At 32.8% G+C, this 27196-nt stretch overlaps 1 protein-coding gene and 1 pseudogene across 2 annotated transcripts in view; one reads left to right on the plus strand and one right to left on the minus strand.

Annotated features, from left to right (window-relative positions):
* Positions 1–27196, plus strand: part of LOC145239828 (Golgi-associated PDZ and coiled-coil motif-containing protein-like) — a 455294-nt gene that overhangs the window by 200642 nt on the left and 227456 nt on the right. The window lies entirely within an intron of this gene.
* On the minus strand, positions 6073–6209 carry LOC145240573 (U2 spliceosomal RNA; annotated as a pseudogene).

The raw sequence follows: 27196 nt of genomic DNA on the forward strand, positions 1-27196 counted from the left end.
ATTTTTCTTTGTTCTTTCTTTCTTTTTAAACTTTTCCTCTTCTTTTCTTACTTATTTTTTTCTTTTTTCCTTCGTTTTGTTTTTCTTCTTTACCTTATCAGTCATGATTTTTGCTTTCTTTTCTTGCTCTCTTTCTTTTTTCCTTCTTTTTTACTTTCATATTTAGAATATTTTCTCACTTGCTTTTTCGTCTACATTATTTGGGTTCTACATTAACTTTATCTTTCCCTGTCTATACACAATATCCTTTTTTTAATATAATTCATCCGTGCTATGTAATACTAAACAAAAGAAACCTTTTTCTTGTGTAACATTGTCTTTCTTTTCTTGTCTATTTTTATTTTATTATTTCTTTTTCTCAATGCTCTCTCTTCCTTCAAGTCCAGTACATTTGTTCTAATTCTTATATTTTTGGTCCTGTTTTTAATACATCCTTTTCTTTTTCGTTATTCATTTTGTTTGTTTGCTTTTTTCTCTCAAATAAGGTCTTCTCTCTCTGTTTTGGGTAATTTTGTTTATTTTTTAACTTTATTTTATCCTTCTCTCATTCTCTTTTTCCCTCCACTTTTATCCTCTTCTCTCATCAAATTCCTCACCCATTACCCCTTACATCCCTTCTCTCCTTCCTTTTATCATCTTTCCTCTCTCCTACCTCTCTTTATCACTTCTCTCCTTCTCTCTCTCTCTCTCTCTCTCTCTCTCTGTATATATATATATATATATATATTATTTTTCAATTATCACCCTCTCTTTTGCTTATTTCCTTCGCAATCCCCTCTCTCTGATCCTTATTTTTATCTCACTCTCTCTCGCACTTATTTCTTTGTTCCTCTCCATCACTGATTTCTGTTTAATCCACTCGCTCTCCATACTTATCTGTTTCATTTCCCCTCTGTCTATCATCTTTCATTCACCCTTTTAGTTTCTCTCTCTCTCTCTATCAGGTGTTTTTCTCACTTCTCTCTATTACATATTTCTCATATTTTATCTCTCTCTCTCCCACCCCATTACTTCTTTCTTTCTTTTTTTAACTAAACATAACCCACTATCACTGTTTACATAAAACGGTAAGAAAATTAGCTTACATACCAAACGTGATTCTTTTTTTTTTTCTTTCTGCTCATAAGATCACAGCTTTCTTTTGCTTTTCGGCTAGTAAGTGCTGATGGTCCCAGCAGATGGAAGGCCAGTCTCCTCATTATAGGCTGTTTTTCTCTCTCTCCTCATGAGAATGCTCCTCCCTATTTCAAGTCCCCTGACTCTCTTGGCATCATTGCCACTAGACCTTGACTTGTACTTACATCTCCCTGTGCACTTTCTTTCCTTTATCTTCTCATTAACAGTTAGACTTACCATCTTTGGCATATGCCATTCCTTCTCATTTTCTTCATAATCATGTACCATGAATTAGTTTCAGAGCCAAACATTCAGCCCAACTTATACCCTACTGGCAGACTTATCCAGCATTACCCGGTTTAAAGCATGTTAACAGAAATTTGTTAAGATATCAATATGAGTAGGGCTACCCGGCATTGCCCCGGGGCCATATAAACTTAATAAAATGTTAAATAGTGTTAAGTTTCTCACCTCAGGAAAAATTCTGTTTTTCATGTGTGGAATGAAAAAAGAAAATTTAGGTGTGCAGAATAAAAAAAAGAAAAATTTAGGTGTCCAGAGTGATACTGAATAGCCAAATAAAATTATGGATGCCTCCAGAGCACTACTAAAACTAAGTTTCTTCCCTCACAGACACTTTCTTTGGGAAAAAGTTAAAATATTTAAGAAACTATAAATTAAATCCAGAGTTACTATTTTTCCATTTAAAAAAAAACGCTGACTCATTTTATGGGCTGTATGAATACATGATAACATTAAACATCGTGTTAAATTCTTGATAACATTCGATGAATAAAATAGCCATTTGACCCATGAACTCTGAATCATTTTTTTCAAATTTTAGATATTATTTTTCTTGGGAAATCCTGATAAAAAAAATATCAATGTTGTAGCAGTTTTATTTTGTATTTTTCAAGTTTTAGCTAGACATACAAACGCACACACAGACCTAAAAAATGATCTAAAAACGACATGGTTTCTGAAAGAAAGAAATATTATACCGGTTGTGATAAGAGCAACTGGCTTAATAAAAAAAGAATCTTCAGAGGTACTTAGAAACAATCCCTGGAAGACCAAGCTGTAGCGAAATACAAATAGCAGCAATAAAGGGAGTAGCATCTATTCTAAAAAAAGCCTTCTGATATAAATTCAAATCCTAACGGAATCAAGTGTTAGCTCCAGGAGGAGTTAGCTCCCTTGATCTCTTAAAACTTACTGAAGTAAAATTAAATGAAAAAAAAAGTTTGCTCTTATATAAAGAAATAAATGATGACAGTTCAAAGTTAAATAAGACTTATTAGATCATCCAATCAATAAGGCAAAAGAAAAACTCTTTAGACAATGGTATTATATAATGAGGAGTAAATTTTAGGAGAAGGCAAGGAGAAAAAGTTCAAACTTTAAAGATTGTCCAGTTCATGTCCTGTAAGTGGCATTCTGGAGAAAACAACAATTGTCCGAGATCAAACATAATGCAATGTTCTTAATTAAAAAAAACAATCTTTAAAGGAATTTCATGTACTGGTAATAAATTTGAACTGCTCATATGTGCAGGCATATCCGAAAACATTTATAAAAGGTGCAGTAAGAAAAATACATAATAGAGAAGCTGAAAATATATTTAGCAGAGAGAAATTTTAAACTCTAGAAAATTTGATTAAATTTTTTTAAGGAAGCTGGGTAAATTACATTTATATCGATACTCAATTGAAGACTGAAGTAAAAAAAAAAAAAAAAAAAAAAAAAAAAAACGAAGAACATAAGTAAAATACTTTAAAGTTTGGATTTTTTCTCCTTTATATCTTCACCTAAAATTTCTTTCTTCTTTACTCCTCATTATATATATATATATATATATATATATATATATATATTTCAATTTTGCTCCTTTATTTTTCTATATTCCTTATCTACTCATTCCCCTTCTGCTATTTCTTGATGCTTTTTGTTTTTCTTCTTTTTTTAATAGTCCACATTATGTTATTTCCTACTGAATTACTTTTTCATTTCTAATTTAAATGTTAAGTCGGTTTTTGTTCCGTATATCCGTATAATGCCAGCTTTTCTTCTCTTCTGATGGAAAGAATTTAGCTTTGAAATTCGATGGCCTAAGGAGGTGTTTTGCTACATTTTTCATTTTCGACCTTATTAATCTGATGGTACAATAAAATTCTATGTAACATTTATCACTTATCTTTTTAATGTAATATATATGGTAAGTGCTCGTCTGAACTCAAATCTATGGCCCTCTTGCCAAACTGTCACAAAAGGCACTTGAGTAGCTACAACTACTATCAACAATTTCCCCCACTTTCTATCGGTGCCTAAATCTAAACGCAGATTCGACAAACAGTTTCTTTCCTAGAACTGCCCATCTGTGGAACACTGTTTTGTTAGCTTGCTTTCCAGCCAACTACAGTATTGCAGCCTTCAAGTCCAATGTAAACAAGTTCTTGTTGAGCTGTCACCTTAAATAATCAAATTTTACCCAACTTACACGATTAACTGTGACTACCCATTACATTACTTAACCCTTATCCTCTAGTAGCTTTTAAGCCTTGATAAATTGTGATTCCTTGTAATATATATATATATATATGGCACAATCACGACACACCAGTTCCTGCCAGATCACCGAAGTTAAGCAACATTGAGCCGTGCCAGTACCAGAGGGGTGACCATATGGGAAGGCTAGGCACTGTATGTATTGCGCTGAGTCACAGAAATTTCCAGGTTGGTATCTGGGGGCGCATTGATTCACTGGGAGAGATGCACCCCCAGTCTTCTTTAAGATATGCATCTAGGAGAAGGTAACTCTGATGTAAAAAACCTGCGGTCTGCTGTATACTCTGTTCTGTGAAAGTCCTCTGCACCAACCAAGGTTAGCAGTAATACCAAAAACTTCGTTGGTTCAACACAAAGTCTTCATCACTATAAACAAATCATCTGTGTGAATTTCTTAGCAAGTTAGTTGTTGTGGTGGAAGCTCATACGTCAAAATCAACAGGAGAGTCCATCATATATTATCAGGGTTTTACGGACACTTATCTTCAGTTGACCTTTGACAACTAAATATTTTCATTTACTAGCCAAATAGAAAAGTTACTAGCCAAAGCCATATGATTTTTAGAATATGACATCTTCATTCTGTAACGAGTATGTACACCATAAAGAATTTTCTGTTTTTTTTGTTTTTTTAATAAGTGTAATTCTAAATATACAACAAATTTTATGTTGGTACTTGAAGGTATAAGCATTCCAATTTCTTCAGATATTTTTTAAACAGCCTTTGTTAAAAAAAAAATTACATTGTTCTATTAAACTTTTACTGTTTAAATAATTTAACTTTGTTCGTTTTATTAAAAAAAAAAGTTGAAGATATTTTTCACTCAGTAGTGAGCTTTGGAAGATTGTCAGTGAAAAAAATACAATCGCCAAAAGATAAGTGTTTCATTATTTCTAGTCGACGCTTTTAAAAATCACTCACAAATGCGACTGTTTCACTCGCAATGTAGAGCCCTGATTATTATTACATTAAAGCTGAGATAATCCATGTTTTTTATTGTTACTTGTAGTTAAAAGTTGATAGAATTGATATATGCCCAAGATAATATTATCAATTAACTATATCTTTTAGTCTCTGTACAGCATATAATGCAATATGTGCATATAGTACTGGTACAGTTTGTGACCCCATGCTAAAACCGAATTTTTGTTTGTATTTTTTGACTGTTTATTTCAACAGCCGGAAGCTTAGCCAGTTAGATTATGAGACAGTGGGGCAATAAGGTTGACCATTTGGGAATAGTAAACACTGTATGTAAGAATGTGTTGAAACCTACAAAACCCTAACGTCGTCATCTCTCTTGACTGGGATATACATGCGACTGGGGACCGCTTGTGAACTTGATATTCCCATGAAACTTCCTCCTTTGAGGTAAGTTAGTTGAACCTGCCTAGGGTGAATACCACTGGCATTGCATATAGAGGCATGTCTTAACGAAAACTAAGGATGCATCTTTCCCAATGGTTTTAAACACGCCCTCAGATATTACCAAGAAATTTCTACATGCCTGCACAATACATACAGCGCCTCTCTTCTATGGGTCTTTGGCCGATGAAAATTGTTTTTAAGGGGTCAAAAATGGGTTAAAATTGTAAAAAAATCGTAAAACATTTTGTACATTCATCTTAGTTTTAAATTTTTTATTGGTTTATATGCGTGTCACGTAAGGTCACCAGCTTTGAATGCTGCAGTTCTGGTTTCGATTCTAACTGATGGTATCTAAGTACTTTTTTTATTTACTTTTGAAATCACAACGCTATAATAATATATACGAAATACAAATTAAAATATCATATTAAGCATATTTTATGCCCTGGCAAAGCTGAGCGCCCCCACCCCTGGCTAGTATATATATATATATATATATATATATATGGTGGAACTATAAAATGTCGCCCTAGAAGAAACAACACTTTATTTTACCGCCATAATGATTTCGCCTGCATTCAAAAAACTAATGAGTGAGACCGGTTGCAGACCACTAAACAATCAGCCTCACTTTCTTTTGGTGCAACTCTGGCTTTTGGAAGTGTTGTGGAACTTCATCGGCATCTAACCACTGAGATGAACATTGCTGATTGTCGCAAAGAACTCACTTTTCATCTCAAGTCACAACCTGGTCAAGAAATAAGTTGTTCTTGTTGCGTAAAAGAAGGACAGCTGACACTTCATAACAAAATTACTTTTGGCTGTCATTCAATTCGTGAGGCACCATTTTTAGTTTTTCAATCTTTCAAGTGGTTAGAAATTGTTGTGTATCTTACATCTAATTCAAAAGCAAGTTCTCTAACAGTTGTGCATGAATTGGTTTCTATTAAGGCTCTTAATTGATTGTACCTAATCACTTGCCTCACCACAAGGGCAGAGTTTGACACCAAGGTCAGTTTTTAATGTGGTAGAAGAAACAAAAATAAAGATTGTCTCAGTCGTGAAGGATTTCTCCTTCACTAACCAAAAACAAAAATATTGAAGTGTAGCATTAGAACAGATACTACACTTTGAGCTTAGCCCAAAGGCCAAGAAATATTAATTGTTGCCAACGTCTGATAGCCGACCACTATGCTCATCATCAAGACTCTTGTTGCTGCCACAAAATTTCTTAAACCACCAATTTGCTGTGTGTTCAGTAGAAGATATTGCGAGCTGTTTCAGCAGCTTTTCAACCTAGCTTGAATTGAAATAAGAAAATTGTGTGAATTTGCCTTTTTTCATCTTGTATTCCACACTCTAAAAACAAAGACATAATTGTTTCAAAACGATTGTAATTTAAACGATTAGGTAGAGTGAAAAACGCTCTTTAAAACTATACATAAAGTAAAGGTATTATAACAAAAACTTATTTTAAAATATATCATTTGAAATCAAAATTATAAATTTTGCAAGAACTTTCTCGTCAGCCTAATATTTTATTGTGAATCTAGATTCTTGAACATTCCTACTACGATATATGAATCCTTGTGTTTCCAAACGATGTTAACGATGGCATTGACTTTCTCTTAAAACTTTGCTCTTATTGAACCTTATGGGAATCTGCCAACTGTTAGCATATTGATTTCTGTAATAGGCAAAAATAGCAAATCTTTTTCTTACATATATACTAGCTGAAATATCCGTTTATGTCGGGTTTCTCAACTTTTCTTTAATTTTATATCCAAAATCAGAAGTAAAGAACGCAAATAAAAGAATTAAAGAATTTTCATTTTTATGCGGATGATTGATATTGGTTAGGAAATAGCTATTAAAACTAAAGCCAAAAAAATTTTTAAAAAAAGATTGTTTACAATTGTCTAGTGTGAGATTCGAACCCATGATGGGATAAAATATTGGAACTGAAGGCTTTATCCGCAAGGTTACTGATTTAACAAAAATAGTTTGTGTTTTTTAACCTTCGTTTTATTTGGATTCTTTGAACGGCTGTTCTTATCTTCAGTGTTATTTTCATAACGTTTCGGTCAATGTAACCTTCAAACTTTTCCAAGTGTATCTTTTCAAACTCTGGAATCTTTCTGTTGAACTTGGGAATCTGCGAACGAAACTCTTTCTTTAATCCCTGGGGGTAGCATGCTGTTGTTCCATAAGTCATGACTGGGTAGAAGTGCTAAGTAATTTGCAATTATATTTTTGAATGAATTCAAAAAGAGATTTTTTTTTGCACATATGTCTAAAAATGTTTCAGAATTTTTAAGATGAGGATTGATAATTTTGATTATTTCAGTTATTTGGACTGCTGTTCCCGTCTGGGATGTTATTCTCACAGGGTTTCAGCCGATGTACCATCCTATTTTTTTTCAGGTGCATTTTGTTAAATTCTGGAATCTTTCTGTTGAAGTGGTAATCTACATGGAATCTCAAACACATTCTTTATTTAATCAATGGAAGTAATTTGTTCTCGTTCCGTCAGCCATTATCGGTTAGAAATTTATAATTGTATTCTTAATATTGCCTGTACTAAGGATTGAACTCTCAAACCCCAGAAGACTTTCACTTAGAACTGATTATTACTTCAGCATTTTATCCATTACACCACAGATCATTGTGGCGTAACGTATGTAGTGTTATGATGTATGAAAGTAAAATCTTGCTGGGAAATTGAGGACATATGTTGCATAAAGAGAAATGGCGTGAGAATGATACAATGGATGTGTAATGTGAGTGCTAAAACACTTAGATCTGATGACCTCAGAGGGTGATTCAATCTGGAGAGTATAGGAAGCTGTATGTAAAACAGGACACTTCAATGGTATGGCCACATTGAAAGAATGGATGAGAGTTCTTGAGTTAGTAGATGTAGGAGAGTTGAGTTAGTAGGTTCAGTTTAGAAGGAAGGCCAAAGAAAACATGGGAGATACTGATAATAGATTTGAGAAAAAGAGAAATAAATAAAGACCTGACCAGAGATAGATTGGTATGGAAGTCAATTTCTAGAAGCCGTTCAAGATATGGCAGCATGTTAAAACAGACATTTAACCGAATATGATGTTGAGGGTATCAAAAAGAAGTATCAATTTTTTTTTTTATAAGGATTTAAAAAATTTTTTTTTATTTTTCTCTTTTGATGTGATCCTCAATTTTGTTAATATTCCGGAGATGATTTCTAACAAATAATATTGTCAGATTTTTCTCAACCGAATTCCTGTTTCTAAAACTTATTTTTTTTTTTTTTTTACACAGTGATCGCCACTTATCAAGGCCCGGAAGCCACTCAGGGATAAGGGTTATTGCAAGTACATTACGTTAGTGTGGAGATTTGATGAAGTGTTTACTTAAGGGGGCGGTACATTAGGAATTTGTTAACATTGGACTTGAACACATCCAAGTTGTAGTCCGGTGGGAAGCAGGCAGACGGAACAGAGTTCCACAAGCGTGCAGTTCTTAGAAAGAAGCTTTGTTCATGGAATCCACGTTTTGATTTAGGCACAGATAAAGAGTGGGGGAAATTTTTCACAGTGGATTCGGCTAGACAGGTGTTTTTCGTGAAAGATTGGCGAGGGGGGACCAGAGATTGGAGTTCAGACGAGCACCTGCCATGGAAATAACGATAAAACAAGGATAGGCTCGCAACGTCTCTTCTGTGGGAGAGAGGTTGCAGGGTAGAGAAAAGGGCATCCCCCACTAAGCCACGAAGTCTATTTTGTACTCTGTCAAGGCAGGATAGGCTGTTTTTTGCAGCTCCTGCCCAGATATGGCAACAGTATTCCATCCTTGGATGAAAAATCATAAAATAACTCCTCTTTAATTTTGATTCTATTTCTATTGTACTGTAGTTGTTTCCATTTTGTTTCTATTATCAGACAACACCTGGAATCGCACTTGGTGATCTGTCCGTTTCAGATATAAAAAAAGCCTCCATTAGTTGAAAACATTGGCTACCATATTCTGTTTTTGAACCCATAAGAAAACTTAATGTATGTATATGTATTTATACTTTAATAACCGTGGATGAAACAAGTGGAGAAAATTAATCATTAAAGGATGTAGAAACTTTGAGGAAAAACGTGTTTACTCTCAGAAAGCAGGATGAATCTACAGTTCCTGCCGACTTTCAACAAAAACTGAAATATACAATCTGTGGCAGATTTCTTCTGTCTAAAGCTGGCTTGGTGAACCATGTGAGGTTCGATAAAACCAACAATTTTATGAGAATGTGCTGCCACCCAGATCACACAAGTATTGTTGTAATCTGTGGACTGCTACATAAATTTGTAAGTGGTTTGATACATCATTCAAGGATACATAATATAGCCCCTTTCCAAGAATCAGCAAATACTGGCAACTTCCCTTGCCACATCTGTGAACGATTATGCAAGAGTGTCGCTGGGTGGAAGAGCCATCTACGTGCACATGGACGCTCAACATCAACCTGAACAGATGGCAAGCTTCTGTCAAGCAGTAGCAATCATCATATTTATGTATGTATGTATATGTATATATAATTGGTGTTTTTTTTTTTTTAGAAACGGCAAACTTTAAATTAAACTAAATCACAGAAAAAAATGTTTTTATTATCCAAACATGTGGTTTATTGCAAAGATTAATTTTTGGCATTTATAATTTAAATACAATTTTAGACATATGGCCCTCACGGCTCACACGTGCATGGCATAATCTAGAGGTCCAATTTTCACAAACTCTACACACTAAATTAGGCTATATTTCAGCAATAATGTGTCAAATGTTGTTTTCCAAGTGGTCTATTTTATCTGGTTGATCAGCATAGATAGGGGACTTCACATATTCCCACAGAAAATAATCTAATGAGGTTAAATCTCATTAACGAGGTGACCAATTGACAGGTATATTTTGTGAAATCATTAGATTATCAAATGTTTCTCTCAGTAAATTGATTGTATTGTGTACTGTGTGGCATGTAGCTTTGTCCTGCTAAAACTACATGATGAATTGCCAAACCAAGCTGAATAACCGATGATTCTCGACACTGCAATTAAAGAAAATGGAGTTGTGAATTTAAAGTTCGCCATCTCTAAAAAAAGCCTTTAGATAGGGAGTCTAGATAGAAGTAGACAAAAATAAATGAAAAATTAGTTGAATTTAATTTCTGGCAAAATATTACATAGTCATCCTCAGTAGATACTGTATAATCATTTAGTTTTAAGTCATTTAATAATTGAATCAGAATCATACTTTGTTCTCTAGTCCCTTGGTATGTGTGTTGTTCCTCCAAGGGCTGAGGTAATTTCGTTATCTCTAATAAAAGATTGCGTTGTTGATTAATTTAAAGATAATTAGTTTACACTAATTATCTTTAAATAATGCAATCTTAGAAAATGAATGATTTATTCGCCATGATGTCCAGTAGGTTGCAAGGTGAAAAAGTATGGAGGTGGGAAGACTTGTTAGCCAGATCATTTCCTTTGAACTGTTAAAAAAAAAAATGGCATTTGTCACTGTTTTTGTTATATGACTGACGTCATAATTGACTAAATATTATCACATTTATTTCTCACAAATATTAGTTTTTGGACAGTAAAGGAAGTTGTGAGCAAAACTGGAGGCTTTGTTGGTATGGTCACATTGAAAGAATAGATGAAGGTTTTTGGGTTAGTAGATGTAGAAGAATTATGTTAGCAGGTTCATTTCACAAGGAAAAGCCAAAAGAAAAAAAGAAACCTGGGAAGATGTGGTAATAGATTTGATAGAAAGTGAGATAATTAAAGCCCTGGCCAGAGATAGGTTTGTATGGAAGTCAGTTTGTAAAAGTCGTCCAACCCATGCCAACATGTAAAACGAACATTAAGCGAAATATGAAGTCTATATGATAAGAAAGGTTAAACGTTTAAACGTTTTCATGATTTTTTGTTGGAAATGTTTCCTGTTTACAGCATGCCAAATTTATCTGCGCAAATATATTTTTGCGATTATTTACGTTAGTAAACATATCGGTCAATATTTAACACAATGACAAAAAAAAAAAAAAATCTACAACTAAATACATGTTAAAAAAAATTTGTTGCTTTATTAAATCAGAGTTTCTGTGTACAACATGTATTTATGAAAATTGGGGTTTTAGCTAAGAAAGGTGATTAATGACTAGGACTATGACAAGATAATATTTTTTTCGTTATTGTAAATCTCGAATATATATCAGTTAATATCTTATCAATAATAGAAATCTCATCTGTCTGTTAAAATGTATGTATGTATGTTTACCTAAAATTTTCGACAGAGGCGATTAATTTACATGAGATCAGTATCGTTTAGAAGCCCTTTGGATGACAAATATCGAAAAATTGGCTAAAAACATTAATTCCTTCACCCTCAACTGAGCACTTTTCTATGAGGAGAAGTTGCTGTTTTCGCCGATATTTTTGAAAGTCATCCCCTCTTTTCGATTGACTAGCCTTAATTTAAACCTTCGCCACTTCAGGTTTGGCGATGGACGCAACATCAAAGATGTCACGATTGTTTTTTTTTTTTTCACATTCTTTTTCTTCTTCGCGGTACAGGTTCGAGCCTGCCTGCCTACCACCACTTTTTTTTTTTTTTTTTCTTGCTCAACACCCACCTACAAACACTCGGTCAATGTAGGGCAGCCAGGCTAGTGTTTTTATATAGAGTGATGCGGTTCTCAATTGATTAACTGTGTCAGATATATACGCGAGAGTCAGAGCAATGATAAGAATATTCTCTTGTCATAACCCTATTAATGGCCTATATTCTTTTGCTTTTCCTTAGCTTTCCTGAACGCAAGTGCATTCTAATAATACAGGGTGAGTCACGAGAAACGCATGTTTTTAAGGAAAACAAAACTCTGCAAATATTTCAACAAAAAATTTATAATGTACATAAAAACATTTACTAAACTATGCCATTAGGAGCGTTCTAAAAACATCCGTTTTCCCTCTGTATTAAATCAGTAGTTACATGGCATAAACGCTCAATCTTCTATCCTTAAGGATGTGTATTCTTCATTTTTAGCAAAATTTTGCATTTTTTTATTTTTTTTTTTTTAATTCAGGAAAAACGGACTTCCACTTAAATAACTAGAGTTTCACAAAAATGTAAATTCTCAGTTTTTAGGTTAAGATATTCCTGTACAGAGGGACCTTAGATACTCGAGGAGAGTGTCTAGTTAGCATTCAAATTTCTCTCCTGTATGTGTGTGTGTACCAAAGTCAATATCTGTTTGTTTGTTTTATAGAAATCAATATGAATTATTAAAACCTTCAAATAAGTTTGAGTAAAAGTTAAATTTCTCTCAGTTTAGAAACATCAAAATTTTCCTTTGCTTTCATCTGGGGTCATTTAGGTCAATTATCGGTTAGGTCCATAAAATAACTGAAACTAGCGAGACTTGTGGAAATTCCACAGCGGACTCTTTCATATGTATGTAATGTATTGACGATGGCATTCTGTGGATGTTTAGCATAAATGGAGATGCCTTGATATTATTGCAGCTCTTTTGTTAAAACTGCCAAAGTATTTATCTAAGCTAGCAGGGACACTCAGCATAGCCCAGTCATAAAATATGCTTAAATATGATAGTTTAATTTATACAGATTTCGTATATATTATTATAGATTCAATTTTCTATCGCTTCTTATATATTATAAAGTTGTGATTTAAAAAAATAAAAAATATATCCGTATTACTTGGGTGCATTAGCTTGAACTGAAACCAAACCTTAGAAGAAAGTTCCTTTAGCTATAATCAAAACTGAAACCAAAAGTTATGAAGAATTCTTGGTAAAATTATTTATTACAAGAAATGGGTGGTCATCTATGAAATAAATCTCACCTGTCTGTTTAAATGTATGTATGTATGTTTCTATGTCTGCCTAAAACTTGCGACAGAGGCAACGGATTTTCATGAGATCAGTATCATTTTGAAGCTCGACCCTTCAGGCGACAAATATCGAAAAATTGGCTAAAAACATTAATTTCTTCACCCTCAACTGAGCACTTTACTACAGTGAAGGGTCGCTTTTTTTACTGACATTTTCGAAAGTTATTCCCTCTTTTCGATTGACTAGCCTTAATTTAAACCTTCGTCACTTCGAGTTTGGTGAAGGATGCAACAGCAAAGATGTCACATTTTTCCCCTTTCTTTTCTTCCTGCGTGGTATGGGTTTCAGCCTGCCAGCCTGTCTACTACCACTTTTTTTTATTGCTCAACACACACCTCCAAACACCCGGGCAACGCCGGGGCACCCAGGTTAGTAACAATTAAACAACAGTCACTTGAAAGAACAAATATGTAAGCATGACACACAAAATAACACACGCTATCGTATTAATATATAGATATATTAAAACACACGCTATCGTATTAATATATAGATATATTAAAACGTAAAGAAACGAAATTCACTTTTTTCAGAATAGATTTTTTTCATTTCGTAAAATAGACAAAACAAATTTAATCGAAGATGATCTCGGTAGAGAATGTATTTAAAAAGTTTAAACATTTAAATAGTAATTTTTTTTGTTGGTATGTTTAAGATTTAAAACAAAGGAATTTGTTTCCATTCGTTTAAGCTTTCGGTAAGAATAAGTATTTTTTTATTTTAAGAAAACACCATTGCGTTAACAGTTTTTTTTTTTTTAATCATGTGACCTTTTATTGCAAATCTTAACTTAAACCAAAAGTGAATGTTGCAAGTTTATAATTAAATGGAATTGTTCATTTATCTTTTCATGTAGTATTTTTACACAGATGGCTACGTTGGTATAAACAGATTCATTTTTCCGTTCATCAACATTTTGTAAATGTTTCTTTGTATTCTTTAGATTCTTGTAATCTTGAATGTTATTTTCACAATATTTCGGACGATGTTGTCTCCAACGTTCTTCAGGTGTATCTTGTCGGACTCTGGAATCTTTCTGTCCAACTTGGATAATCTGCACGGCATTTTGAACAGAAGACCTTATTAATCCACAGAGATAGCATGCTCCCGTTTCATCAGACTGGACCGTGAGTAAGTCTATCCTAGGTACTTCATAGCATTTCTATTGGTCATGGATGATGAAATGAGAGCATGCTATCCCCAAGGGTTCCATTCCAAATTTTGTGCACGTTCACAAGTTTGCAGCAAGATTCCCGACTTCAACAAGATATTCATATTATTAGGATTCTTCAGACTACTGCTTTCATCTGGAGTGTCATTTTTACAACGTTTCGGTCAATGTAACTTCCAACCTTCTTCAGGTGTATCTTGTCAAACTTGAGAATGTTTCTGTCAAACTTGGGAGTTTGGATGGAATTTTAAACAGAACCTTTTATTTACTTCACGGGGGTAACATGCTCATGGCTAAATAGAGGTCTTGAGTAATTTACAATTATATTTTTAGTTTACCCACACTGAGAATTTAACCTTCAACAGAATATCACTTTTAACAATTTTTGCAATTACTCTAATCTCTGTGCCACGGGTCTTTCGACAAAACACCTGGAGAAAGTAGGAGGTTATATTGGTCAAAATGTTGTGAAAAAAACTCAAGATGAGTACAGTCTGAATAATATGAATTATCAATCATCATTTCAAAATGGTAGAAATGTAGATGTTTCTTATTTAATTTTCTTTTGTAACTAATAAGGTTATTTATTTTTTGTGCATCCTAACATCCCTCTAAACGCCTCCCTTCCCCACGTCTTTCCTATTTACATTTGAAATAACATTTTCATTGAATGGACGCATGTTGAGTATACTTGGTTTTTGTTGTTGTTGTTGTTGTTTATTAAAGGTGTCATTTGAATGGGAAGCAAGTTTCCAATTCAGATGTGGTTTCTGTTATGCAAATATAACATGCCACGGATATATCTCCTCTGGATCACATTGCAACAAAGAGACGAAAATCCGGATGGATTGCTTATTTCTGCAAATAGCAGGCAGCAGCAGAATGCCATGAAGCAATAAACAAGAAATAAAATCGTCTTGAATGCGGACAAAGCTTGTCATCAGCTAAATAAAGAGAAAATAGGCATTTCTTAAATAAAAAATTTAAAAAAATTAGAGATGGGATTTTTTAAAATTTTTATTCCGTATGCTTTATTTGTAAAATGGATATACAGCAACATCTTATTTTTTTTATCTAGTAATCCGTCAAAAGAAATGTAAGAATTTATTTATTTTTTGGGGAGGGAAGATGAGGAGTGAGGGCTAAAGATTAAAAAAAAAAGATCCAACTGCCAGTAATCTTTCTTCTATTGAACGGATTTATTTTGTTGATAGCTGAATATAATGAAAGGAGTTTGAGCCATAATGCCACACAAGATAAGGATTTTGATTACTGTTTTTAAGATTTCTTGCTTTTTTTTAATATTTAATTTGTTTATTATTTTTTTATCAACATATTTTATTTATTTAATTTTTTTTTTTTGCAACAAACCAAAACAGATTATTGTCTTAAAAAAAAGATCTGCTGTTAAAACTTTGACGGTCCTAGATATAATCTTAAAGTGCATCTGATCATATGATCCCAATAATTTAGGATTTTGGGGGGAAAAAGGTAGTCATAGTTTAATTACTATTACTCTCAGGTCCACTAACCTTCCATCCCCAGAATACTGTCATTTACAATTAATTATTACTTTAGTACTTTATCCATCACACCACGGGTCTTTGTGGCATAATGCATGTGTACACAGTGTTATGATGTATGGAAGTAAAACCTGGCCAATGAAAGTTGAGGACGTGCGTTGCTTGGAGAGAAATGGATGTGTAATGTGAGTTTTAAAGACAGACTTGGATTTTGATCACCTTAGAGAAAGCTGTGTAGTCATCACTTAGTTACCATTATTCTCGGGTTCACTTTGAATCGGGATGATAATACCTGTCAGGGTCCCATCTATGGATTAAATAGAATTTGTCTCCAGCACAGCATTAAATTTGGACCCGTTTTCTCATCCCATCACCATGAAATCCATCATTTGCAGCCCTTTCTATCTGTTTATCTTCTGCTTGTTTTATTTCCCAACCCTATCAATTTTTCAAGCCTTTTATCCTCAATCACAATGGGAGTGGGGGGGGTATGGCATTTAGTAACTGCACTTCTGTAGAAGAGTAAGAACGCCCTATCCCCCTCCCATTTTCCTAAGAGACACATTTGAAGGTCATGGGTAGCGATGGGATCCTAGGGACTGAACAGTATGAGTCCTAATTGAATCAGTAGTCATGTAGCCTACAACATGCCAGTTTGGCCTTTAATTGGGCTAGATAAGATCTCAAACCCAATCCAATCACCTCCCCTTGGAGAATATATCAAGTCTTAAAAACATAACATGCGGCTGCAGCCGAGATTGAACTCACTACACGAGTTTGTAGCATAATTCAAATCTTGTCCATAGCTGAATACTTGATGCTTCACTAAGGCTTATCCTGATGCCATCACTAGATGGGGTGCTTACCACAGCTTAAGAGAGTCCCATCTACCCTCGAGAGAAGGATAGACCGCGCCAGTTTCCCAACCTGGTATTGTACTTTGTGGTACATACAGTGGCTAGCCTTCCCAAATGGTCACCCATCTGGTACTGGCCAGGCTCGACGTTGCTTAACTTCGGTGATCTGACGAGAACCGGTGTGTCAACTTGAGTGTGCCATATATCAAGTCCTAAGTGTTATACACTGAGATGTGTTAAATATTGGTTATAACTAGGGCTATGACAACAGAATATTCTGAGTATTGTTTTGACTCTCAATTATATATCCGTTAGACACAGTCAACCGAGAACCACATCACTCTATATAAAAGCATATAAGATATCAACGGATACACACTCGAGAGTCAAAACAATGAAAAGAATATGCTGTTGTCCTAGCTCTAGGTATAACAAAACCTCATTAAAAGTAACAACTAAAGACGACAAAAAATATTGGAAGCTCGGCTTGAAAGACACATGACTGTTAAAATCTGGATGTAAACTTTACCAATAAAACTAACGGTAGAGCAGATTTCATGGTGGAGTACACTGCTTGTATACTTCTGAGAAATCAGGGCAAATGCGTCCACCACCAATATTTGTCCTAAAATTGTGTTTCGAGGTGAGTGGGGAGTACGAGCAATGAAATAATAAAAAAAAAAACAAAAAAAAAACAAAGAAAACAACTAAATATGTCGTATTATAAAAAAAAATCATGGGACGGCACCCAGACACAGAATTTGACAAAGAATTCACTAATGACTTCTTCAGATTCTTAGTCCTAGAATCATTGGAAGAACAAAAATTTACCAACCTATCACCATTTGTAATAGAAATGTGATCTCCAGGCTAACTACTCCAAAGACAATTAAAAAGAAAAAAGTTCTCCAATGGCATTCTACTTATTGAGTAAAATAAAAACAAGACAAACATAAAAACAAAAGAAAATTAAAGTGTTCTTCAATACAAAAACTCACACGAATAACGGAATATATAATAATAATAATAATTAGCAAAACCTGTGGAAATTCCACGGTAATTGAACATTTTTAGAACACATTCTAAATAGAAATAAAAAATAAAATACAAGAAATAACGACGAATTAAAAATAATTCTTTTAGCAAATGGTTTTTTAACCTTTTAAAGCTAAAAAGAATTGATTAAAGTATTTTTTTTTCAAATAAACATTCAACACACAATACATTGTTTCGTTTTCCTGAATTATCTTTTAATATAAATTATAAAGGAACAGCTGTCAATTCACTTACACATTTTTTTTTTAATTTTAAAAAGAATCTATAATAAAAAAAAATACTGTCTCCTCTAAATATGACGTTTTTAAATTATAAAATAAAATAACCAATGTGAAACTGTTATCAAACAGCTCTCTCTTTTTTTTTTTTGTTTGGGAAACTAAATGGTTTTAATAATTTTTTTCTGATAAAGAGCGGCTATAAAGGGAGGTAATTTGTTTCTCATTAATTAATGTTTGCGATGATGATGTTTTTGGGGGGGTTTTTTGTGACACAGGACGTCGGACAAGTAAATTAATATTTAGATAATAATAATGACGATGACGTTCGGTTTAATGTGTGTTTTGCATGCTGGTACGTGTTTTTAAAAATTGCCTTCCAAACTAACCTGTCTTTTGGAAGTTGGTTTTTAAAAGCACATATCAGCACTGGGGGACAGCTACTATATGACATGACACACTGGAGTGCGTAAATATCTCCACTGGACGATCTGTAAAAAGTTGAATATCGAATGCAGCAGTAAGTCCTGGGAACAGATGCCAGAAAGAACAATTGGGAAACGTCTTCCACTATTACTATGCAATACCTACAGCTAGAAAACAGAACCATATAAAACCTGGCATAGTGATATGGGACAAGAAGGTGAAAGAGGCAACCTTAGTAGAAGTTAGTGTCCCCAATGATGCTGGGTTAAACAGAGCTGAGAGGAAAAAGATAACGAAATATCAAGGTCTTATGTACGACATGAAAAGAAATTGGAATCTTAGGAAGATCTGTCATTGCAGTAATTATAGGAGCAACTAGACTCATGAAAAATAATTTCAAAAACTACCTGGTGAATATACCTGGTGAACCAAGTGCAAGAGAGATTCAAACAATTGCACTTAAAGCGACAGTCAGAATCTTAAAAAGATTTCTCAGTTAGAATATCTAAATTAGTGGGTGAATATTTGGCATCCTGTAGGATGCCTCATCCTCAACTTGCATTAACTGATAATAAAATTGGAAACAAAAAATGTTAAACCAAATACACTAATGACGGTTATTGTTGTTAAGCATCCTTCATTCATTTTGTATGAATCTGATGATTATTGTTTGCATTCGTTTCTCTGATATCTTTCTAGTTAGGATTTTTTCTAGAAAGACATCAGATACTTATGGAAAGGACCATATAAAGGTTGCCAACATCGTAAGTGAAAGCAATTCTGTGGAATGAACTGGATTCGAATTTGGCACATCCAGGAGTTTTACATAGACATTTTAAGTTCAACTTTATATACTCTGGCCTTCTTCCTTTTTTTTTTTTTTTTTTTAACTTTTATTTAATCTATTTTCCTCTATAAAAAAATAAAATAAATACTTAAAAAAAATGTTTAAAAAATATAAAATGTATCCACTATTCAAACCGATTATAAAGTTTTGTACTATAAATACTTTTTGTTTTTTCTCTCTTGGGTGTTTTGTTTTATTTCTTTATTTAATTAAAAAATATTGAAATTTATTCAGTCTTTCTTCTATTTATTTTTTCCAAATAAAAAAAAAATGTGTTTTAAAGACATTAAAACAATTTGGAGAAAAATTAATTTTTTATTCTTTAAACAAATTTGTTTTTTAATTCAATGCTAGATATTCAAAATGAGGTCGTATGAAAAATTACGACAAGATTTTCTCCAAATTGTTTTAATGTCTTTAAAACACATTTTTTTTTAATACAAAAGAATTTTCAAAGTTGAATAGTCTTACATTTTTTTTTAAGTATTTTTCGAAATCGTTTTTTTTTTTTAAAAAAAAAAAACATTTGTGCAAGTTCACAATGGTTTTGCATGGAAATGCTTCTGGTTCCATTCAACATCAACAAATAATTTCACATCAAAATGTTCCCCTGTTTCTATTTTATGAATGGCACCATGAATTTAATGAAATTAAATTTCTCATCGATTCAGCAATGAAAACGCATATAACATGTTTATTTTGCTGGAAAACTCAATATAATGACATTCAGTGCAAATGTTGAATGGCTATTTTTTATTTCTTTTTTTTTTCATGAAAATGAACGTATTTGTTTACAAAAAGCTTTATGCGGTAGAAATGTTCAATGGTCAAAGTAGTTGCATTTTTGGATGAATAACCCATTTTCAAATCTTTGATAACATTTTATTGTATTTAAATAATGTTCATTCAGTTTAATAATGATTCGACACTTTAGTTCAATATTCTCACATTATTATGAAAAACTTTTTAAAGGAGGATTTCGTTTCCAACATCATAAGATGAGTCTTAACAAGCCATGAACACTTCTGATCTTCATTCATTTTAAAAGAATTCTTTTAATATTGTGTGTGTGTGTGTGTGTGTGTGTGTGTGTGTGTGTGTGTGTGTGTGTGTGTGTGTGTGTGTCTGTGAAAGAACCCAAAAATTGTTAATTAGAATTTACAAGAATTTATTGTTCGACAGGATATTCGAAACAGAATATTAAGATTTCCTTAATTCGCAGAGTTTCAAAGAATTCTTTCTTTTTACCAGAGGAAAGATTTTAGCAAATAATTATTATAGTGAAGATATGAATTTGCTGGTATTGGCCTAAATTGAAATTGCATGCATGAAAACGAATCATATATGCAAAAAGTTAGTGTAAAGAGTTCATAAAATATTAGATTGACAAGAAAGTTCTTGCAGAATTTTTAATTTTGATTTCAAATGATGTATTTTAAGTAAGTTTTTGTTATAATACCTTTACTTGATATACTATTTTAAAGAGCGTTTTTCGCTCTATCTAATCGTTTAAATTACAATTGTTTTAAAACAATTATTTCTTTTCAGAACGTTGAATACAAGATGAAAAAAAAAGCAAATTCACACAGGTTTTCATTTCAATTCAAGCTAGGCCGAAAAGCTGTTGAAATAGCTCACGATATTAATAAAGCATTTGGCCCAGGAAATATTACTAAACACACAGCACAATGGTAGTTTAAGAAATTTCATGGCGGCGACAAGAGTCTTAAAGATGATGAGCATAGTAGTCGGCCATCGGATGTTGACAATGATCAGTTAAGAGCCTTAGTTGAAGTCAATCCATGCACAACTGTTCGAGAACTTGCTTTTGAATTACACATAATGTATACAACAATTTCCAACCATTTAAGAGATATTGGAAAGACAAAAAAAACTTGATAAATGGGTGCCTCATGAACGACCATCAAAAGAAATGCTGTTATGAAGTGTCATCTTCCCTTCTTTTACGCAACAAAAAAAAATCGTTTCTCGCCCAGGTTTTGACTTACAATGAGAAGTGTGTTTTTTAAACCAACTGGCGATGCTCAGCTCAGTGGTTAGACACCAACGAAGCTTCACAACACTTCCAGAAGACAGAGTTGTACCAAAAGAAGGTCATGCTGACTGTTTGATGGTTGATGGTCTGTGACCAGTCTCATCCATTAGTTTTTTGAATGAAGGCGAAACCATTACAGCGGCAAAGTACTGCCAATAAATGGATGAAATGTATCAGAAACTTTGACAACAACACCTAGCATCGGTCAACAGAAAAAGGCCCAATTCTCCTCCACGACAATGCTCAACCACACGTTGCTAAACCGACTCTGCAGAAGTTGAACGAATTGGGCTACAAAACTCTGCCTCATCCACCATACTCTCCAGACCTCTCACCTACCGACTACCACTTTTTCAAGCATCTTGACAACTTTCTGTGTGAGAAATGCTTAAAAAATCTAAGCAATATCAAAAACGCCTTCAGCGACTTCGACATCAGAATGCAAGATTTTTGCGTTACTGGCATAAATAAACTTGTTTTGCGTTGGCAAAAAGTGTGTTGATTCTGTGTGCTGTGTGCTTATTTTGATCAATAAATTTTTGTTTGAGCTGAGATATGTTCATCTGAATTTAAAAGTTAAAAACCACAAGAACTTGTCAACCTGATAGAGAAAAAAAAAATGAATAAAAGAAAAATGTAAATGAAAGGATATGCAATGATTAGGCTGTTCCAAAAGGTCATAAGATTCAATGTTCTCATAAGAAGTAGTCCGACTTGTAATTCGCAATATTGACATAGTAATCCAAATTAAAAATTCAAAATCGGTGCAATCCAATTATTCTGTAGAAACTTTCCAACAGTCATGGAAGCTTCTTATACCAGCTAATTGGTCTCTAACTGAAAAAAAAAACAAAAACTTTAACGCTTGGAATAATTTTCTTCCTCAATCGCTTCCACGCTAATGTAATGTACTTGCAATAACCCTTATCCCTGAGTGGCTTCCGGCCCTTGATAAGTGGTGATCACTGTGTAAAAAAAAAAAAAATCGCTTGCAAACTACTTTTTTTTTTTTTTTTTTTTACATTTTTTTTCATTTTTTTTCATTTTTTTTCATTTTTTTTTTCATTTGTTTCATTTTTTTTCATTTTCTTTTCTTTTTTTTTTTTTTACATTTCATGAACTCTTTACACCAACTTTTTTGTATATATTATTTGTTTCCATACAATGCAGTGTGTGTTTATGCCAGTAACAGCAAATTTAAAGCTTTGCTATAATATTCATTTGCTAAAATTTTTCCTCTGCTAAAAAGAAAGCGTTCTTTGAAACTCTGGATTAATAAATCTTAATAGTTTTTTAGTATCCTGTTGAACAATAAATTTTTGTTAATTATGATTTACAGTCTTTGTGTTCTTTTATGACAAGTTCTATTTGCTATTTTGATTGTATTGAGCTTTTTTATTCGGTTGGGATTACTATATTAATATTTATATTCTCTTTTAGTTTACAGGAACTTTTGGCTTACATACTTAATTTTTACTTCTTGATTTTATATATATATATATATATATATATATATATATATATATATATATATATATATATATTTATTTATTTATTTACCAGTGGTGAAAAAACCGGACTAGAGTGCTCAATGTGTAGTCAGAGCAGTATATAGGAAATTTATTACTGTGAGTCCAGAATGAGTTTACAAATTGTTTCAGCTAGAGGAAAATCCTCAAAGATGTGTCTCCGTACTTTGTACAGGTATACGCGTGTATGTGTATTTATGTGTGTGTGTGTGCGTATTTTATTTACTTACCATTTACAATTATTTATTGATATTTTAATTTTTAATTTATTTTATTTACTTACTGATACTCTTACCTATCATTATACTATCAAAATAAACCTGTAAAGTATAATTCATTAACTTATTTTTCCTTTTCTTTTTCTTTCCATTTTATAAACAATAAATATCTTTCAATCTCTCCCCGCCCGGCTAAATCACTTTAAACCCCATTTTCAACCCGTTCCTTCACTAACATTAACTCTCCAACCTGTTGCCATGGTGATCCTTTAAATTAACTGTTACTTACGCCGTTATCAATAAAAGTAGCGTCTTTTAAGTTTTAAACCGTTATAAACTAAAAAAAAACGTATATAAGAATTTACACATAATTAATATTTAATTATAAACTCCTCTCTTATTGCATACACTCCTACTACTTTAAATTCCAACGTCCTCTCCCTACCACTCCCCCTTCTTTTCTAACTCCCCTTTATCTACGATTTTTCCATTCTTATTTGACTTTATAACTTAGTCCATCTATGAATTCTGACGATGCTAGTTGGATTTTTCCTCTCTTTGAGGATTTTCCTCTAGCTGAAACAATTTGTAAACTCATTCTGGACTCACAGTAATAAATTTCCTATATATATATATATATATATATATATATATATAAGGTACTTCTGCAGTTACTGACCCACATTTCCGTAAGTCTTGGCTCTGGCTCACCCAGCAAATGTCGTAGATTACCGGAATATATCGAGCAATGTACTCCACTGTAACGGAGGGTTTCTTACAAAATGACGCAAAAAAAAAAAGAAAAAAAAAAAGAATGCGCAATCAGGCTGGAGCTACTCGATTGCTATCTACAAAAAAAATCCATTTGTCTTCATCATAAACCACATCGTATAAAGCTACATAGTTGGTGAGTTTCCTTCCATTTCCTCTAGTCCTTCTCATCCCTCTTTGCCATCGACGGCTGCCTTTCGATCAACTGAAAGTATTCCTAAGGAAATATCTTGTCTCATACAAAAAGCATTTTTCAAGGAAAAACATCTAAAACTTACACAAAAATAATAATAATGATAATATAATAATAACAGCCTCACTGCAACATTAGGAGAGGTCGGCTGTTATCAGCAATCATCGTTACATATTGACAATGAGAAGAAAAGAATGTTCACCATTAACTGAAAATGATCGAAAATTGACTGAAATATGATTTGTGCTTTCATTTATTGAGAAAAAAAAATCTCTTAGCACCAAAATTGGCGTTAAAAATGTTTTATGTTTCCAGTGCTTTTAAATGTAGAACTATTCAGTATATATATTCCTAGTTAATAGTTAATTGGCCTATTAATTCTTTAACTTTCCGTTTGCATATTGTAAACATTTCTCTTGGAAATCTAATATATAAACGGCTATATGTCTGTCTGCCTTACTGTCTGTCTATCTGTCTCCATATTTTCAAACTCTATCTCCTCCGAAACTAAAAGTTACAGAGCGGCACTAGGGGTCTCAAATGATTGGATTTTTTACGGGCCTTTCTTTTATGGGTCTTTAGCCGGTTGAAATTGTTTTTAAGGGGTCAAAAATGGGTCAAACTTGAAAAAAAAAATCGTTAAACATTTTGTACATTCATCTTAGTTTATTTTTAATTTTTAATCAGTTTATATGCATGTCACGTTGGTACAGTGGTAACGTCATCAGCTTTGAATGCTACAGTTTCGGTTTCGATTCTAGCTGATCGCACCTAAATACGTTTTTTTTTTTTTACTTTTGAAATCACGACTCTATAATAATATATACGAAATCTGAACAAATTAAAATATCATATTTAAGCATATTTCACACCCAAGCAACCTCCCACTAGTAATCAGTAATTGTTAAACTGTTAAAAATAAACAAGTTTACTTCCGGTTTTAAACGCAAATGTTGTCAGCTATTAACAATTGAAAATAAATTCAATATAAAGTAAATTAAATAAATTAACTTAAAATAATATTTCTAAATAGAACAATTAATGCGATTCCATTGCAACAAACAATAACATTGCGCTAATTATTAAAATAGATTTTATTTACTGTAATATTCAAATAAGGTTACTCATTAACTGTAGATTTTTTTTTTAACAAATAGTATATATATATATATATATAGAGAGAGAGAGAGAGAGAGAAATCATGAAATAAATCTATATATCTATAAAAGTGAAAGTGGCTGTGTGTCTACATTTCCCTACACAATAACTCTATTAATTTTCAGTCTACATACTCGAAATTTGATATACAGGGTACTGAGATTCGGGAAAATCTTTGTAATCCGTTTTCGGCCAGAAATTTCGCTGTTAAGGGGTCAAAGTTCAACGATTTGACCTTGAAGAACTCTACCAAACTCATCCGCCAATTTTGGGTCTAAACACTTGAAATTTTAGATATAGGTTCATTGGACATGGATCTAACTTAATAACTTGATTTGAACCCAAAACAATAAACGTTAAGAGGTCATAATAAGGGTCAAAGTTTAAAAAAAAATTGACCGCTTTTTTTTTTTTTTGCTCAACATACACCTCCACACGCCGGGCTGAAATGCTAGTATGTATATAAGTTCGTTTTTAGTATGAAAATGAATTTTTGTACACAGTAATTAAATTGTAAACAAACAAACAAGCAGATAGGAATACGACTTTATTATATACAAGATTCAAGCAAGCAAGCAAGAGCGCCGGACGGGTCCACAGAGTTTTATAATGCTATAAAAGTAAAGAGACATATTTTAGTTTTTCAAGAAGAATGTTTTAAGGCTTGTAACTATTTACATATTGTCAAATGGAATCAAAGTAGAAAAATAGTTGTAGTTGTTGTGACCCAGCAGATCATGGGTACGTCTAGTATTTACTTAAAAAAAAAAAAAAGAAAAGATGAAGAACAACAATTATGCATACCATGCTAATCTGCACTTACAATGGACACACATCTTCATAGAATACATGCACCGGTTGCCACTGTAATGCAATCCATCTGATAAAGAAAACCGCATGAGGCAACTATTTGAAAATACTCAAATTGCCAGTATAATGCTAAACCTTAAAGGAGAAGGATTGAGGGTGACACATCTGAATGTCCGGCTATTATTTCTTTAACTCATCTCAAAATAATAAATAAATGAAGTGCCGTATTTTTTAACTGGCAGGGCTATCTGGCGTTGCCTGGGATGGAGAATGGGTAACAAGATAGAAAAGTTTTAAAAAAACGTGTTATATCTTACTGTTAATTAATTCTCTCTCTACCTGCGCCTCCGACTACCACCTCCTGTTTCGCTCTCTCTGGTAACTGGTTAAATATATTAGAAAGAAAAAAGTAAGAAACATACTTTAGTAGTTGAGTTAATTTCTTTATAATTCAACTTGAAATTTAAAAATATCATTAGCTGACTTTTAAACTAATTAATAATAACTGTAGTAATAATAGTAGGGTATGATATTGTACTCCTTGTGACATACTTGGACCCTCAAAGTTACTTCATACTAAATTTTATATAATTTTGGCCAATAGTTATCTTCTTTTTCTTAGTAGTAGTAATAGTAGTATGATTTGACCCAACTTCATTCATTACACAAAACATGCAAAAGTTTATTAATTCCACATTTTTTACAATGGTGTCTAACAGTTTCTGAGCCTATACACGTTTTTTATTAGTATGAGTAATGATATTGTAATATTGACACAACCAGGATCTCAAAAGTCCTTCATGACAGATCTGGTGCAATTTTGACTAATAGACTTATTGCTTTTAATAGTAGAATAAATATTCTAATTTTATTTCCTTCATCTTCATGACACACCCGAGATCAGTTTACTGATTTTTTTATTTATAGAAGTATTTGTAGTATTATAATTTTTATTCTTTTGTCTTATCATAACACATCTTATATAGCGAAGCAGATTGCTGAAACCACTTGGTGATACAAGCACCAAAATTGAAACTTGTCAGGTGTGCTTCTGCAGTCATCTTGAATTTTCTGATGGCTAACATTTTTTTCTTAAAATGTATCTTCTGAACGTCATTTGTGCCAATTTTGGTGCTTGTATCACTAAGTGAAAGATTCTTATGGAATATTGAGATAACCTGCGTCACTAATATGCCAAAGGTACTTTCTACCAAATTTAATGGAATTTTGCTAAAGAGGTTAGAACATATAAGTGTTTATTATTATTATTATTATTATTTACTCACTTGGAGTAGTCACACAGGCCATCATCAAAGATTTCTCTTTGGGAACAACTTGTGGTGTTCTCTGGAGTCTGAGTGACAACAAATTGCCCCA

This window comes from Euprymna scolopes, chromosome 19, assembly GCF_053919585.1.
Source record: "Euprymna scolopes isolate OS-2025 chromosome 19, ASM5391958v1, whole genome shotgun sequence".
Lineage (NCBI taxonomy): Eukaryota > Metazoa > Mollusca > Cephalopoda > Sepiida > Sepiolidae > Euprymna > Euprymna scolopes.